We start from the raw sequence: 18,145 nt of genomic DNA on the forward strand, positions 1-18,145 counted from the left end.
ATCGGTGACTGCTGTCACAGGCTCAAAACAACGGTCTCACTCTCGCCTGACCATTGGCTCGTAGACCTCCATTTACTAAATAAGTTGCAATCGCCTATAGACACGGGAGGGGTCAAACAGCGATTTCGCGCATTACGAATACATGTGCGCCGTCGCCCGAAAGCCGTGCTGGTGTGTGTGTGTGTGTGTGTGTGTGTGTGTGTGTGTGTGTGTGTGTGTGTGTGTGTGAGAGAGAGAGAGAGAGAGAGAGAGATGCTTTCGCGGTTCCATGAAGCTTGCCTTATCCCACTTTATATGTTGGGACATTATAGCCGGCACGGCTGCTGCGCCACTAAAACCCCAGGTCATTGTCACCTGACTTTACATGGATATACATTTTCCAAGTAAACGACCGTAACAGACAAAAAACAACAAGGCTGCAGGCTACACCCTTGAAGCTTTCTACGACTGTGGGCCAAGTTGGTCAAGCACAGGTAAGGTGCGCTTGACTCGACTCGATAAAGTCGGGTCGAGTCGGTTCGTGGGAGCAAAACAGGGGCGTCGATCGGGTTCATGCAAACGGTACGGCGTGTCGTGCCGAGCGGGCGTCGAGGCGAGATCGGTCGACCAGCGATGCAGGAGACGGGTTAAATCGCCCAACCGTTCTGGGACGAAGCACGTAAACGCGGTTGAGTCAGGCCGAGTCGGCTCGACTTCTGACTTGACCCGCCTGCGTGCGTCGAGTTCATCGTGTAAGCGAAGCTGCTGTCATATGGCTTATTAGCTTTGCGGCCAGAAAAAGTGTGAAGGTAAACACCGGCGCGAAAACAACAGTCACGGTACGTTAGAGCAACAACTGAATGACGCGCCACCTGGAGACATCAAGACGATGAAAACAGACTTTGGCACTTTGTGTACTTTCAGTGCAGACTGGAGAAAGCGACGATGGGACAATCTCGACATCGCGACAGAGAAACACTAAAGCAGGACTCCGTCCTTTTTTTCTATATAAACAAAAAGAACAAAGGAGAAAAATCCGCATCTCAAGGCTGCCACGCTACCAGTCGGGACGTATATTAGGCGAAAAGAGAAAAAGGGGTACCCTTAGAAGTAGCCAAGCTCACCCGAGAACAGGCGAGGGAAGAACTCACGCGGTTCGCCGCAATGCCATTCTTCGCAGAGGCCCCGACAACCTCATCTCCTCGAAGAACGGAACAGGTTGGTCGCGTCTAGATATAGGTGACAACAAGGAGGTGGGGCGGCACAAGAAGGCGTCCACAGCCAACCGGACGCGCCGACTGCAGGGTGGGGGTGGAGGTGAAGTCGGTGCTGACCACTACGACGGTCAGCTATAGCGTCCTGGCCGATGGAGGCAGCGGCCTTGGCTGCTCTTGGACTCGAGGTTCCTGGACAGGTCACCGACGCGGAGCCACGGCGTGTAGTTGACGTCCGGCGAAGGCTGCTGCAGAATCGCCGATCGCCGTGGGACACAACAAAAAGCCACGTGGTGTCAGCGGCGCGGTTTGGGCCTTTCGTGGGGGGCTGAGGCGGCCACTGATTGGACGCCCGGCTGATCATCCGACCGGCAGCGTCTCTCGTGCAAACGAGGAACGCGTGCACGGTTTTTGTTTGTTTGTTTCTATTCGGGAGCGCGGCCAGCGCGAGACGGAAACAAGAGGAACGCGAACGACGAAAGAAGAAGACGAGGAAGAAGAATGACGGACGCTACGAGGTGATCATGACGTCAGGAGGTCAACAGCCAGACAAAAAAAGCCAGGCCGCTACGTCAGCGCGGTCTTTTCGAAAGTGAAGAGAAACGGGAACTGTCGGGCTCCTGAAAAGCGACGAAGGGGTGGATGCTATTCCCACCAACTAGGCCGTAATATTGCAACACTAGCGACTGGAAAAAGGACGACATCCACGACCACAACCCAGAAGTAAGCAAGGAAGAAGCCACCGCACCCGCCGCAGAATACAAATGGATATACACGTCCATGGAATTATCATGCACCGCATGGAACGTTGAGCGCACCTTAAACGGGCACTAAAACGCTCGAGACTTGCAAAGTGTTATTCCAAAATCCTATTCTAATTCAGTTGCTGGAGAGAGAGAGAGAGAAGACAGTTCATTATTTGCTAAACTAGAAAACGGTCGCCGATAAAGTGGGTCGTGTGATCTCTAGCTGAAAATTATCACTGAACAGGAATAGCGTTCATAACAAATACCAATAAAGGCTTTGCTTAAACCGGTTTCCATAGGGCGTCGGATCCGCAGAGTCTTTTCTTTTTCTTTTTAGTTTTCGCGCGGAAACCTGTGTGACGTGTAACGCCTGTGTGACGTCACGGATTTCAAAGTATTTCAAAGAGGCGCTTAGGCGCAGGAAAATGTTCATGAAGATCTCTGGGCTGAACCCTTGGTTTCCTTAGAATGCAGTGCCGCGCGGTCCAAACAATATATGCTCGCGTAGAAAGACACTGTGGAGATCCATGACGTCACGGCGATATGGTGCGGGGGCGTCACAGCGGCGTCGCCACCTGACCTCCTACTACGGCATAAGTCGAACCTGGATATATCGAACTCGAAGGAGATTGCGAAATATTTCGATATGTTAATCATTCTATATGTAAAGTAATAATTTTGTACAAAAATTTTCAAGGGAATCTTACAGTGGTTCGTTATACCAACAATTCGTTATATCCGGGTTCGACATATAAGAGCGACCGCTTTGCTACTGCTGCCTACCCTTTAGCTTATTTAATTAATGCAACCAGACAGCGTCTCCAGACAGAATGCAACCCCAAGTAAGCCCAAGTTATTCCTGATTCCCGCCACCTACGTCGCATTTCACAGCCACGCTTGTTGCTTTGATTCGCAAAGCACCGCGATTTCCGTCTCGGTTATTGCCGAGTTATAAGGAGGCCGCTACATGCTCATAACGGAGATGACTAGTCAGTCCTACGGCCTTAAATGCTACAAACACTCAAAATCCGGTCACGCTCCACCGACGGGTCGCCGGCGCGTGCCAATGTCGAACTGACGCAATGCGCCTGCGCGTTACGAGGTTCGCGCTTATATAAGGCAAACGGCGCTGTCGCACAGGCCAAGCCCACGGCGCGGCGAAAGCGAGGGAGGAGACCGCGTCCTCCCACGCGGCCTGCTCGAGTGCCCCCACCTCAAAGGCAAACGGGAACCGAGAAAAGTAAACCCCGACGACGTTTGAGCCAACGTTGCTAGGTTTGAGCGGTATAGCTGTCTCGAAACGTTGCGCGGCGCATTTTCGAGCAGGACAAACGGACCGCCTCCGTTTTGGCTGCGACGCGACCCGCATCCAGAGGGGGCAACCAGCCGACGACTTTGATAGAGGAGGTGGGGATGCTGCGTTGTGTACCGCATTTGCTCCGGTACTGAAGAGAGGGAGAGAGGGCGGTAGATGCGCCGCTTCCCCCCCCCCCTTTTTTTTTAAATCTTTTTCTTCAGGGGGACGTTACGTTAGCGGCGTTTACACGAATGCGAACAAGTGGCGCGTCGCATTTCGCGGTTGTATATCGCGTATATCGTGTTCGCGCAAACGGCGGTCACGCGATGTAGGAAAGGCGGATCTCACTGACGCGACGGGAGAGGTTAGTTGGAGACTATACAGGGCAAAAGCCGTTTCACGCGGTGCACGTTAATGGCATCACCGCTACAATTTCGAGTATACATATACCTAGGTCACATACACTGCAGTCAATGATATATAGCTTTTTTGTCTTCTGATCTATCTATCTATCTATCTATCTATCTATCTATCTATCTATCTATCTATCTATCTATCTATCTATCTATCTATCTATCTGTCTGTCTGTCTGTCTGTCTATCTATCTATCTATCTATCTGCCTATCTACCTGTCTAACACTAACTAACTAACTAACTAACTAACTAACTAACTAACTAACTAACTAACTAACTAACTAACTAACTAACTAACTAACTAACTAACTAACTAACTAACTAACTAACTAACTAACTAACTATCTATCTATCTATCTATCTATCTGTCTGTCTGTCTGTCTGTCTGTCTGTCTGTCTGTCTGTCTGTCTGTCTGTCTGTCTGTCTGTCTGTCTGTCTGTCTGTCTATCTATCTATCTATCTATCTATCTATCTATCTATCTATCTATCTCAAAATGGCGAAGAGGGCTCCTTCGCCGTCGAGCCTAGAACCGAATCGGGAACGCCGCAGCAAGGGAAGTAGCCCTGTCCGTCGGGCCAGTTGTGCTGCGGAGAGGGGGGGGGAGAGGGGGAGGCCGCTGTGCGTATAGATGTAGCCATAAATCGCCCGGGCGGCCGTGGGCCTAATTAAAGACGCCAGGGCCACGGCCGCCCGACGTCGTCCACCACGCAGTGATCACAAAGCGGAGCGCCTCTATTATGCTCCGACCCCCGCCTACTTTGACCGCCCCCACCCACACGGCCGCTTCGCATGCACTACACCATCATCTCTTCTCCAGTACGTATGTGTGTAAGGAAAGCAACACCTCCCCCCCCTCCCTCCCACTCGCGGCGACCCCCTTCCCAAGCCGTCTTTTTCAACCTCCTTGGTGTGTATATATATATATATATATATATATATATATATATATATATATATATATACACACACACACACACACACACACAAAAGAGAAACACTTAAGGGCGGGGTTTTAGAAAGACAAGCCGGGCAAACGGTATAAGGGGTATTATAGAAAGGGCAACGCACACGGGCCTTGTGACGTCACACCAGGGATCGGGGGCATCGCCTCCTAAACGCCGGAGAGTGGGTTCCGCGAGTCGACTTCGGGGGCAGATTTTGATGGGACGACATCAGGAGGGCCTGGGGAAGGCGTGTATGGATGACCGCGTAAATGACCTTGCGGACATGACCCGCGTGTGGCGGTAAAGTGAACGCGAAAGCGAAATGTAAGCGAAATGGGAATGCGCACTTCACCGTTGTGTACGCAATGCTTCAATATGTCGCCGGCCCCGTTTGAACACATACAGAGCTTAGCCCAACTACCTCGCCTCTTTTTCATGCACACAAGGAGAGAACGCATGAGGCCGTTGTGGAACGAGCAGTCGGGTAAACGGATAGAATTATTACTAAGGAGCATTTCATGCCATACATATACGATGCCACTTCGGGATCGGGCGTCCCCCTTTCGAAACCATCGGCGAATACCGTTGGTCAGTTTCAGGCACATTCCTGCGGTACGGCATGCGAGGGCCGGGAACCTGTGCAAATGACTTTGGAGACACGACGTGAAGGTAGGCAAAATCGAGGACGCGAAACAACTAAAGATAAAATAAAATAAAATAGCTTTGGCGCTCACCACCGTTGTAGTACTAACGCAAGGAAACGATGCCACGGCCAGCGACAGTTTCGTATTGCAGACAATAGGTCTTTGCAGTGTGTTATGCACACGGCATATCGATCGGAGGCAGTGCTGCTGTGTGCGTTGCAATAGATGTCGTCTCCCCTTATCCCTTCTCCAGTGCAGGGTACAAACTGCAGAGCTATATTCCGGTTAACCTCCCTGCCTTTCGTATATTTATCTCTATCTCCTCGGTAGTCGTCTAGTGAGTGAGTGAGTGAGTGAGTGAGTGAGTGAGTGAGTGAGTGAGTGAGTGAGTGAGTGAGTGAGTGAGTGAGTGAGTGAGTGAGTGAGTGCGTGAGTGAGTGAGTGAGTGAGTGAGTGAGTGAGTGAGTGAGTGAGTGAGTGAGTGAGTGAGAATGAGGGAGCGCGCGCATAAGTGATTCATAGTTGACCGTGTGAGGAGATAACCCACATTGCACTGTCCACATGGCGCATGCAAATGGCGCGCGCGAAGTCTCAAGAGCGACGTGCGATGTGACTAAGCTCGTGATACTTTAATTGGGCAGTAGTATGGAATGAAAATGGCTGAAATAAGACAATTGTTTCCCAACGAAGCAATCAAACAACGAAGTGCAAGTACCTATCACTTTCCGAAAGCGAAGTAAATAATAGTAAAGGTAGTAAAGAAATTAAGTGGTACAAGTTTCGTGAAACGACTTGCGAATATTGAAACCTTGCATCGTATTGTACGAGCCGCTTCTGCATGCGCAAAGCACACAATACACGTTGACAGGATCCAGAAGACCGAAGAACGCAGCAGACGGCAAGCAGAAGGCAAACAGAAGGCAAACAGAAGAAGAACAGACGACAAGCAGAAGGCAAACAGAAAGCGAGCAGAAGACAGAAGAAACAAGGGCTGTCACGCAGACGAAACACTCCTCGCGATTATGGGTGACGCCATTGTTGCGATAAACAATTGCGGCCGCGCGCTATACGAAGAGCCACTCGCAGCCTGCTTTATAGGGCCGTTAGGAGGCCCGACTATCGAAGCAAATAGTACAGGCCCGTTCCCGCGCGCGGGAAATGTGGCCACGACAGACGGTTGAGCCGGGTCGAGCTTTGGAACGAACGGAAGTATACGTGAGAAGCTTCGCTGCGGTCAACGCCACCGTACGTGTGTGCACAGCAGCTTACCACTTCTTGTGTGCACGCTCGTGCATGCGTGACTACATACATTGCGTACATACGCAGAAATTCATTCTCTCAACACCGCACAGGCAAACGTACCATATTTTCAAGTGTTTGCACATTCGTTCCATTGTGCGTACAATGTATGGCAGCCGGTCTGAACGCGTGTATGCTAATAGCGGGCTCGAGCAGTACATACATACATACATACATACATACATACATACATACATACATACATACATACATACATACATGCATACATACATACATACATACATACATACATACATACATACATATCCCCCTCAATACCACACATACGTACGTATACATACGGGCCACGTATATAGCATACATCCACACATCCCGTCACGCTTTTCAAGTGGAGTGCACAGAGAGCGTGTGTGTGTGTACAGAACGCATTTGCGGCGCTGACCACATGCAGCGCCTGTTTCGTGAGTCTATATGCCTTTCGGGGGGGGGGGGGGGTCCTTGAATAGATAGATTAGCGAGCGCCCTCGGACGAGGGCAAGTGCCATCATCACTCTATATACACTGGCGCGCAACGCCGCTACGGCACACACGCACCTACACGTCCACATAGCAGACGCCGCTCTCGCGGCCTTTCCGTTCTCACGGTGCCGCGGTCGGCGCTCCGGTATGCGCGCCCGCGACCTTTGACGGCGCCGCCGCCGCCGCTACACACACGTGAACTATACGCCGCCCTGCGTGAGGAGATCACGAGGACCGAGGGGGGCGGCGGCAAAACTGCGTTTAACAAAACATACGTTCCCACCACAGCGGCCGCGCGGCGCGCATGCTTTCAATTGCGTTTTATTTTTTTTTCCGTTATTTTATCGTCGAGTTGTTCTTTTGGCCGGTCGAGTACAAAGACGACGCGAAGGTCTGCCGCGCCGTTGCGTCGTTATAACGCGTAGAGCGATGATGATGCGTTTGCTTTGACGATTTGCGCGCGGCGACCGTCCGTGTGGAGGGTCAGAGAGGAGGTGTCGAAAAGAGAAGGTCGGCGCGCACCGCCGTCGAAGTTGTCGCGTTGACGTTTGACCCCCTGGCTTCCCCGTCTTTTTTTTGTCTTTTCTTATTTCACCTGCACGACTTCAAAATTTTCCCCGTTCCCAACACCTCCACTTCGAGTGCCACCCACCTCTCTCTGTCCGTGTCACACAATCTCTATGCCTCCATACAGACAGAAAGATTCGGCGGATATCGCCTGTGGAGCTTTTCGGCGTACGTAGTTGTCCTCGAAGTGTCCCACGGTGCTCGGGAATGCCTGGAAGAGTGGAGGGTTTGCTGCACGGGAGAAGCGAAAGTACAAAGGGATGCCCAATCGTGCCCACCGTTTACGAGATAAGGCCCAGAGCGTGCCTGGCGCGGTATTGTATTGCAGTATCGCGGGACGCATCTCACTGCATCAATGAGGCAGCACTTCTCTATATTTGGTCCCATCGCCGTTATATACAGTACCGCATGCCTTCTCCTAGAACAGTCCCGACCAATTTTTACCACCACGTGTAACACGTAGCTCGTCGCCGGCGGCTTCGGACACAAAGCTTGTCCTCCGAGCGCCTGACGCCCTCTCCCTCGGATAAGGGAGTGCGCCCGGCGAACTGCACAGCGGCGAGTGGGCATCAACGTATCTCCCCGGCGGCTTTGGACACAAAGCTCGTCCTCCGAGCGCGTGACGCCCTCTCCCTCGGAGAAGGGAGGGCGGGCGTCCGGCGAACTGCACAGCGGTGAGCATCAAAGAGTGTTGACGCGAGTCGTTCTCCGCTTTCCCTGGGAACGCCAAGCCGCGGTTTTCTTTCCTCCTCCGTTTCCTCTTTGACGTCTGCGCGTGACATTTCGCGGTCTCTCCTCAATCGCCGCAACCTAGGTGGGAGACCGAAGAGAGGGGTGGTGGTGGGGGGAGGGTATACGATATCGTGATTTCGAAGCCGTGGACTCTCGAGCCGGTAATGTTCCTTGGCCGCTCGCCGCCGGCCGCTTGACCCCTGCGGCTGACCGCTGCGATTATGCCGACGAACAGAAAGATGGAGGTTCTGCGAGAACGCATTGTTGTGTCCGAGATGCCACGCGTGGGTCGGCGAGACAAAGACGCCGTCCCCCCTTCCACTCCCCCACCTCCCGCGCACTCTCGCGGTGCGCGAGAAAGTGCGCATCTTCAGCGCGGTTAGTCGCTGATGACAGGGAGAGTGTAATACTGTATATTGAATTCCGGCGCGGCGACTCTTGTGAAAGCGTGCCGGCGGTCGGATCAATGGATGCGGCGCACGGCTACCGAGCTCGAGGTCGCCGGTTCGATGCCCCAGCCGCGGCGAAGTCGCGGTGAGGTGCGCAAAAGGTTTGTGTGCTTTGGGTCGGGTGAACGTTAAAAAGAGCGTCAAGCAGTCAAAATTGTGATCCCCGGGTTTTCAACACGGCGCTTTTCTCGAAGCCCCCGTGTTGCTCATGGACGGTAAATTTCGAATCAATCAATCAATCAATCAATCAATCAATCAATCAATCAATGAACTGCAGCAGAATGTAGGACTAACACAGCGACAGAAATGCAATTGACACCAATCACTGGCTCTTTGTCATGAGGCATCGTCAGTAATTCATTCCTCGTATCCAAGCACCTTGTCCTGGAATTGATCGCAGAATTGATGCAGATAAACGCGCTTAATTATCAGTGCCGTAAGCTCGCAGGAAACACTGAAACACCTTCCGACTCGTTAAACGGCGCACTCTAAGCGTAGAATTATAAATATTATTACGCCTTGTTAGAGAAGCACACGGACTCAATGAAGACAAGACAAGACAAGACAAGACAAGACAAGACAGACAGACAGACAGACAGACAGACAGACAGACAGACAGACAGACAGACAGACAGACAGACAGACAGACAGACAGACAGACAGACAGACAGACAGACAGACATACATACATACATACATACATACATACATACATACATACATACATACATACATACATACATACATACATACATACATACATACAAAGGACGCGGCCGAACAATTCCTACCGGCCCTCAACGCACCCCCGCAGATCGGCGTGGTGTCGTCTAAATGAAATGCAAACACGGCAGGCAGCCGCAATACCTAGCTAGCTGACCTCCCCGCACTCTAAGAAATGAGGCGGCCACGAAAGTGCAGCCACAAGATGACGTGTACAGAAACGACGTCGCTCTCAACAAAGACGGACTCCCCGCTGCTTTGGCTCTCTCTCTCTCTCTCTCTCTCTCTCTCTCTCTCTCAAGAGTTCCCAAAAAGGGGTGCACGGACAGTTCCTCGCATCAGCGCCAAGCAGCCCCCAATCGTCGGCAAAGGCGTCGACGAACGCGTGAACGATCACCGAAAACTGCACAAGTCGCCACGTGCCCAATGAGTGAGTGGGCCGAGCGGTGACTGAGTGAGCCGGGCCCGCTCACGGAGGATATGCGTAGTGCAGCTGATGAGCGGGCCGATTTCCGAAAGTTCACACACGTCAATTGGAACACGCGTGCACAGTAACAGAGTCACTAGTAGAGTCACTAGTACAACCGCCGGACCCCGGAGGTTGTGGCCTGTAAATAAGGGGAAACGTAGACGGATAGGAGGATGCAGAGTCGGCGGGATTTTGGAAATGGCCAAGCTGTCATTGCTTTGGCGTGTATACGGCCTACGCACGGCAGTGATGGTATATTCCTCAAGTAACTCCTTTTCGTTTCCCTCGATGTTACAGTGACTATACGTACTCACTGAATAGTTCTTCGTAGTATATCCCCTAGGAGCGCTGATAAAAAAAAACTGCAGTGCGTGTTTTCAAACCGCAAATGAATTAGCGGTGCGAAATGGCAAAAGAGTCGCTTGAAGGATTGCTGGGATTAAGGCAAGCAACAGAGGGAATGAAAATAAGTCATTTCAGGGCAATGAGATTCTTCCAGCTTTGATCGTTAATTAACGCGAACGCCGAATCCTAGGTAGCCACAATGAATTCAACAGAAAGGCTAGATTAACGAGCTTAGTGGCATCGACCACCACCCCGTTCCAAGGGGATTCCCGTAACATCTGGAGCTTTTACTCGATGCCCGTTTTATTGCGCAGGCAATTATGTGCACACTCCAGGCGATTTTTTTGCCGTCGCCGTGAGGTTCTGTATATATTTAGGTATATGTATTTTATGAATACGCGTCTATACAAGAACGCCGCGCGATCGGTCGGAGAGTGTGGGAATGGGACCGCGAGTCGGAAACATCCGAAACACACACAAGCACGCACGTAAGCACGCATACCGCAGCCTAAGAGCAAGCACTTCGCAGAAACTTCCCAGTTTCTTTTCTTTCTTTTCGTTTTTTTTTGTTTTTGTTTCGCGGCTAATGGTCATAGAGAGGCGCCAGGCGCAAGCGACCTGCACGAACACAGAAAAGGAAGAGGCGCTTGCTCTCATTGTTTAAACGGACAGTCCAAGAAGGAGAAGCGGTCGCCTTCAGACCCCCACACCGCGCTTCCCGCCCCACCTCCTCGCCTTTTCACTGCGCGCGAAAGACGCCGCACGCCAGTCGTTCATACAGGAACCGCAAGGGGTCGCTTTTGTCCGAAGCGCTACAGCGGCGCGTTGCTGCGCGCTTCTCGTCACACACAGCGACGGCTTTGTCGAGGAACGTTCATCTTCGGGCTCGCCGTGTGTGGACTACGCGGAACCGAGGAGGCGATCCGATCGAGAGTTCCGCGCAGAGGCGCGTCATCGTCGGTCGGTAAAACAAAACACCAGAAAAAAGAAAGTTACACGAAAGAAAGGCGAACGAAGCCTTTCGCTTCGGCCTCACTGCCTGCCTGTCTGCCTGGGGTCCTTTTGTTCTGGTCATGCTTCCACAGCGAAAACGGCTCCGCATATTCCGCGCGCGCATTACTACTACTACTACTTGTCGCTTTCTCCGAAGCCCGCGGCTTTCGGTTACTTTCACACGCGGCGGCGCCCGCGATTCTGTTTGCGCGGCGGCGACGGCCAGCGGGGGCGGATTGTGTTCTTCGCTCGTTCTTGCCGACGACCTGTTTGTTCTCGGACGGAGCTGGCGCGGTCTATAGGCGGGCCGTAATATGCCATATTTTTTGTTATTATTCTAGCGGTGGCTGTGTTTCGTCCACTCGATGCGGTGTCGACGGCGTACGCGTTGGACGGTGGGAAAAAGGGGGGAAGGTTTGTTTGGATTCTCCGCCGCCTGTACTACTTGTTTTTATTTATTTTTGGCTCGGATGAGCGTTAGCTCCGTCCGTCTATGGGAGGCTTTCTCACGCTCGGAGCATCAGCGGCCGTTGTTGGCCGGTACATTCCTTTGGGTGACCGAGTTTTTTTTCTCGCGGACTTCCTCTATCGTCATCGTACCCGAAGACAGCTCAAGGACATGATCGCTTTTCAAGTTTGGTTTTGATGAGGGCGCTTTAGATTAGGGGACGCGAGACCGACTTTCGCACGCATGCGCAAACGCGAGCCTCTTGCCTCCCCCAATCTAAAACAGGCTCGTAAGTGCTCAAGGAAATTTGGAATGTGCCCACATCAAGGAAATTTTCAGCCTTCTCACCTCTTATTTTTCGCTACGGAAAGCACATTTCTACAAAACAACAACAATGAAATGTTATTTGAATTATAACTTAACATAGTATTTAATAACCTAATCACTAATAGTTTGTTGAACAGTCCACAGATGAAAAAACTTCTCAAAGCTTCTCACTGGCATGTTGAAAACGCAACTACGGGCTTTGCGTAGAGCTTTCCGCTATTAAATCACGATTAGGTGGCATCAAACTAACCGCATCATATCTACGATGCGTTGGCAATTGCAGGGATGCCCCAGTACTGTCCAGTACTGACCGGTGCGTTAACCACACATTCGTAACATACCAACGTACAGCTCGCCAGTTGAATGCCACACTTTATGAGTCACCGCGGCACGTGCAACAGAATAATACGAAAGAAAGAAAGAAAGAAAGAAAGAAAGAAAGAAAGAAAGAAAGAAAGAAAGAAAGAAAGGAAGATATGGAAGGCAACAAATGCTCAAAAACGCGTGGCGGCCGTCGGGGTCGACGGGGACCTCTTCGATGGGCGTGGACGTCGCGAGGAACCGGGGGGGGGGGATAACGCGACATGCATCCGGCGGAAGGAGGCGCTGTCGCTACCTGCATGAGGCGTTTCGCGAAGGAGCAAAGGCCACGCGATCGCATAACACCGCGAGCACACCTACAGGTGAGCCACGCCACCTGGCGGGCCGAGCCAGCGTCTCTGGGATGCACAGCAGCCGGGTCAGGGGTTGCAGGTCCGAGCTGTGGATCGCTCGCTCGACGGGGTCCCCGAGACTCAAACCAGAACGGTAGGTAGAGACACTTCCAAGATGACCAGAATGAGGCCCAGAATGGGGAGGCGGGTGCGCGGTCTAGGAATCGAGAGGTTGTATAGGAAGCGCACAGCAACGATTGCGGATTCGCTCAACTCGTCCACTCGGGCCCGACCGCCGCAGTGTTTGTAGCGTTTCTTCTGCCGAGTTGCCGATGTCGTGGGTTCGACTTTCGATCGACTTCCGATTGTGAGGGAGCCACTCTAGAGAACGGATTACACACGAATTAGCTTGACGTTTATTGTCCGTTTGGTAACCACCGTGCGGTGCGCACACTGCTAACGCTATGTAATGACCACGAACGCTAAACGTGTCTGCGCCGAACGCTCAACACCAGCAGCGCGGAAGCCACAAGGGACGCATTCTGCGGCGATCACTTTCGGCGAATGTGTCGCCGTCAGGAGCGCGCTGATTGGTCGGTTGAGTGAGCTTAGTGGACTGGTCGAGCACTACGTCACGCGAAGGCGATAGCATCGCCGAAGCGATCGTCACAGAATGCGTCCCCAGAAAGCGGCTCCATGGCATCGGCAGATCCGACGGAGCGCAACGTGATGGGGCTTCCACGTATGACTTCCGTCGTTTTCTTTTTCTTTCTTTCTTTTTCTTTTTTTTCTTTTTGCAGCCAGCCGCACTTGCAGGTGCTCTTTAAAGCTCACCACGCGCGGCCTGCGCATGCGCCGTCGATAACAGGACCGCACGGCGGCGCGAATGCTCGTGTACTGTCAAATGCTTCTACAACGAACGCTCCTACAACGAAATTACCTGTATAACGAAGCAACAATTCTGTCCCGGTTCTATTACGAGCTGTGCGGTGCGCGACCTTTACCAACGAGGTGACCTGTATAACGAATGATTTCGGAGGCCCCGATCGCTTCGTTATAAAGAGGTTCTACTAATCGCAATGGCAGTAACATAAACCCGACAGCTACCCCTTCTTTTCTGCCAGCCCCCAAAGCGTTCCGTTTCCCTGCTAGTGACGGCGCGACAACGACTGTGGGCTCTTCGGAGAAAAACTGCGAAACGCGGGTTCATTAACCACGGCCGCGATGAACCATTCCTGTCGGTCATAGGACCGCGCAACCGACTAGACAAGCGCGCGCGCACTAACACTACACCCAAACGACGACGACTTCTCCGCACCTCGGCTCGCGCCAGAAGAAAGCGTGGGAAAAAAAATAACGCGCGGTGCGATGTGGGCGACGAGATGAGGGGGGGGGGGGTGGAGGGGGTGGCTTTCGAACGCAGTGGCGATGTGGAGGGAGTGGTTCGAAGGAGAGCACATAAACATCGCGCCGAGAGCGATGAGTCAGGCGCGCGCACACTGGGTCTTCGAAAGCAGGCGGCGACGACGACGACATCGCTCGGAAGTCGCGGGGCAGCGCCCGGCGTTTGGCGTGTAGAAACAAACAACCGACGGCGATCCAAATGTGAAAAGAAGGAATCCGTAAGCACGCTTTCCCGCGACACCTAACTCGCCTTAACCGGGACGGTGGCAGCGTTCCTGCTGGTTAGGGTATGAGGCACGCGTTTTGAAAGCTTGGACGTTGGATGGGGGGTGGGGGACCCCACATCCTTTCTCCCCACTTCCCAACCACCACCACCACCAGGAATGATGTTCCTCCGTCGCTCGCGTGTTGACACGCCTAATTACGATTCTATACTCCGAGGTTCGCCATCTCGATTGGTTCAAATCCTGTGCGTGGGGAAGCCCACACGCGGGTCCCTCGCATGTCGACGATTAATAGTTTTGCTACGGCCACGAACAGCCAAGGGTTCCCTAGAAAACAGTATCACGTACTGCTTCGCTGTCGTATGGATAATACCACAATAAGCGCCTCTGTAGCTAAGTCGTGACAAACCACTAGTCTCGTTCTGTTACATTTGATCTACTATCATTTTCATTTTATTAAAATTCGTTCTAGGGCTTGAAGACGGTTCTTCCTAAGCAGCGACGTCTGTTCTTCTCTCTTTTTTTTTTGTCACTCAGTAACATTCACAGTGCCGTTCTTTTCGGTCCTGTGAGCTCTGCGCTGCCCGAACGGGCACAGTACGGCCATCCAGAGGGCGCGCGCGATGCATCATTAACCACCGCTATCACCATCGCCTCAACGAACAACAACGAACGAACAATTAAGAACAACGACAACGCACCACCACCACCAACGAGACAGATCGCCGCAAACTGTTCAAACAAGCCGAGATGAGCGATAACAACAAAAAAATGGCTGTGGCTTAGCTAAGGTTAAGCCCAGGATGCGAAGCATACTAGCCTTTATTTTAACGCGACAGCGTTAAGGAGCTCGTGTCGCAGAAAAGCCGGTGTCGTCGGCTCAGGCGTGAGGCGCTTGTTCAGGCGCACATTTCGTTGTCGCGCCGAACGCTGCGTTGCTCGACGCTCACCGCGTCCGATGCGGGGCGCGTGGTCGCTGCGCCGTAGCAAAGCCACCTAGAAACAGTCTCTGTAGCACGCCGCAACCTTCGCTTCTCATTCCAACGACCAGCTCTGTCTCCAGGAGGCATCTCACCTCGTGAGTGTCTAGCAGAGGCAAGCGCAGCTGCTTGTATACCGCCGCGACGCCGCGAGCGACGGCGCGAGTTGGAGCCCCGTTTCTCCTCTCTCGTGACGTCACGGTGTCACGTGGTATTGAAGGCGACACCGCCGCGCCTGAGGAGCTGGGTTGAGCTCTCGTAATATGCTTCGCATAAAAAGAAAACACAGACGAACAAACAAAAGCGCGACGTCCGGCGTGCGGCCATTCCTCTCTCGCGAGGAGGCATTCCGGAGGCGGCGCCGCGGGCGCGGACAGCGTATTGCGCCAGGCGCGCCCCTGGTGGATGACGCACGCACACTTGGCGTGCGCGCTTCGCGGTGTCATCGAACAGAGCCGCGTCGTCGTCCTGCACCCCGGTCCTTCTCCATCCTCCGCCGCCTCCTCGTTCTCGTCGCAAAACGTGCGACGAGAACTATACGTGCTTGGCTTGGCTTGGCTGCTAGTACCGTTGAACCGCAGGCGACGACGAAGGTACGAGCAGTGTATAAATCCGTCATCGGCCGGTTCTCCAAGGTTCTGCCTTTTTCACACACCCAGTCTCTCTCTCTCTCTGAGCGTTGGTGTCCTGACGTTGCCAAGTTAACCCCACCGTCGCTTTCGTCCGGAACGGGAGCAAGGTTGTCGTAAATCACGTCGCCTGGCGCCGAGCGGCGACAAAGAGGAGACCGCGCAGTGTGTGTGTGTGTGTGTGTGTGTGTGTGTGTGTGTGTGTGTGTGTGTGTGTGTGTGTGCGTGCGTGCGTGCGTGCGTGCGTGTGCGGTATATACTGTGACACTTTGTTTCTCCGAGGTCTTTGACACCGGCCGGTGGAGGTGACGTCGGCCGACTTGCATCTGACGCGCGCGAAGAACGCTGTATATCGGTGCCTTGCCCGACAGCGGCGATAGCCGAGGCTCAATAACGGAGAAAAAAAATTAATGCTGAGCGCGGACGAAGCCATTCCGAAGTTGAAGACAGAGAACGGAGAGTTGCGCTAGCCATAGCAGAGAGTTTTCGATTGTACGCTTTCTGCAGAAATACCGGGTTGCGGTGATAGAGTTAGTACGCAAGCTCTATGCCACCGTAAACGTGGACGTCAGTGACGACGCTGGCAGCCACATCTCGCGGCGATTTGCTCAACAACCCGCCAAACGTATTTTGTTTTCCTTCTTTAGTGTTACGTGGATGTTGTATCCGAAAGAATATGAAGCGAAAGGTACTACACTTCACGTTGTTGGTTGGGTCATTTCCGACGCTTTACACCTGCAGATAAGTAGCGCATACGGTCACTGACGGCAATATTAACTCTGCGTCCTCTCTGGTTAAACTCTCTGCCACAAGATGGCGCCACCAACCCAGGATTATTTTCGTGAAAGGTTTATTACGTACACAGGAAAACCAAAACTTCCTATATTACGTACACAGGAAAACCAAAACTTCCTAATGAGGCTAGATCAGTATTATTGGCTGTGTTCTCCGCGGTGTAATGACCGAAAAAGTAATCATACCAATACAATAATAATAATAATAATGTGTGTGAGAGAGAAAGAGAGAGAGACATTCACAGAAGCCTGTGCAAAATACGAAGGCAGGAGGCGGAAAAGGACAACACACTTAGGAAAAATAGTTATACGCAGGCGTACGTCTTTACGTGCACACAGTTCGGCATTAGCACGTTTATCGTGCTAAGCACTTCGCGTGACATTCCGCGTAATTTCCGCATGCGGAGCAACGCTAAAAATAACGCTGGACATCATTCGACTGCATGAATAACGTTTCTCGAGACAGACAGAGAAGAACAACAGTAACACAAAAGAAGACACGTTCTGTTACACTGACACAATAACGGCTTCGTCACGGAGCGAGAACGTCTAGGGCTTTCCCAGATCACTTCCTATTCTCCCTCCCCATCGCTAAGGATATGAATCCGTCATTCTCTCGTACGCAACACAACAGCAACTGATCATACGAGGCGAGACGGCGCACGCCGTGCGACAGGTGCACCGATCATGCGAGCCTCATTAGAGGCAATTTACCGAGCAACGGCTGATGGCGACACGCTCGGAAACAATCAGCCGATCAGCGTGAGAACAAACGGGCATCGAAAGCGACATGGAAAGCGAGCGAACGGAAAGAAGCGGAAAAAAAAAAGGAGACAAGCGGAGACAGAAAGAAACAACCGCACAGTAGGTTATAGCTGACGTCGTTACGTACCGTATAACAAAAGCAAGAAAAAGGGCACAATGGGAAAGGCGCGTATTAGCGATCGAGCGAAGACAAAAGAGACACCGACGAACGCTACAGCTCACCTCCCCCCCCCCCCCTCCCTCGCCCCCTCGGAGGCTGCGTTGCAGTATCGTGGCGGCGGAAGCAGGCGTAATTACAGGAACACCGCAATCGACGCTTCGTCGCGGCTTGCAACAAGCCGTGTACGTATACGTACGCGGGATAACGGTGCCGCAATCGGCACTTACGCGAGAGGGATTCAATCGGGCGGTTTGTGCGTAACGGTGCGTGTACCCACGTGCCTATAGGACCCACCGTCTCAATAGTACCGTGCACTTTTGGGAAAGTTATTAGCAAAGTATTGAATGATGACGTCTGCTTATAGCGGCGATGCTAGACGATCAGGAGGAATCTGTTCTGCACGAACGCGTTCTTCCAGAAACCAGCATAAATCGTCTGCTTGGCAGAGTGCAGACGACTCTTAA

General features: G+C 52.4%; 1 protein-coding gene across 4 annotated transcripts in view; it reads right to left on the reverse strand.

Moving 5' to 3' along the window:
- Positions 1-18,145, reverse strand: part of LOC139048923 (protein rhomboid-like) — a 226,774-nt gene that overhangs the window by 46,464 nt on the left and 162,165 nt on the right. The window contains exon 1 of one of the 4 annotated variants that reach the window (XM_070523895.1): positions 1,104-1,562. The exons of 2 other annotated variants lie outside the window; for them this stretch is intronic. The gene's annotated coding sequence lies outside the window, so the exon portion shown is untranslated. Of the gene's footprint in view, positions 1-1,103; positions 1,563-18,145 lie in introns of those variants that run through there. One more of the 4 variants, XM_070523894.1, reaches the window with a different exon arrangement.

This window comes from Dermacentor albipictus, chromosome 8, assembly GCF_038994185.2.
Source record: "Dermacentor albipictus isolate Rhodes 1998 colony chromosome 8, USDA_Dalb.pri_finalv2, whole genome shotgun sequence".
NCBI classification, from domain to species: Eukaryota; Metazoa; Arthropoda; class Arachnida; order Ixodida; family Ixodidae; genus Dermacentor; species Dermacentor albipictus.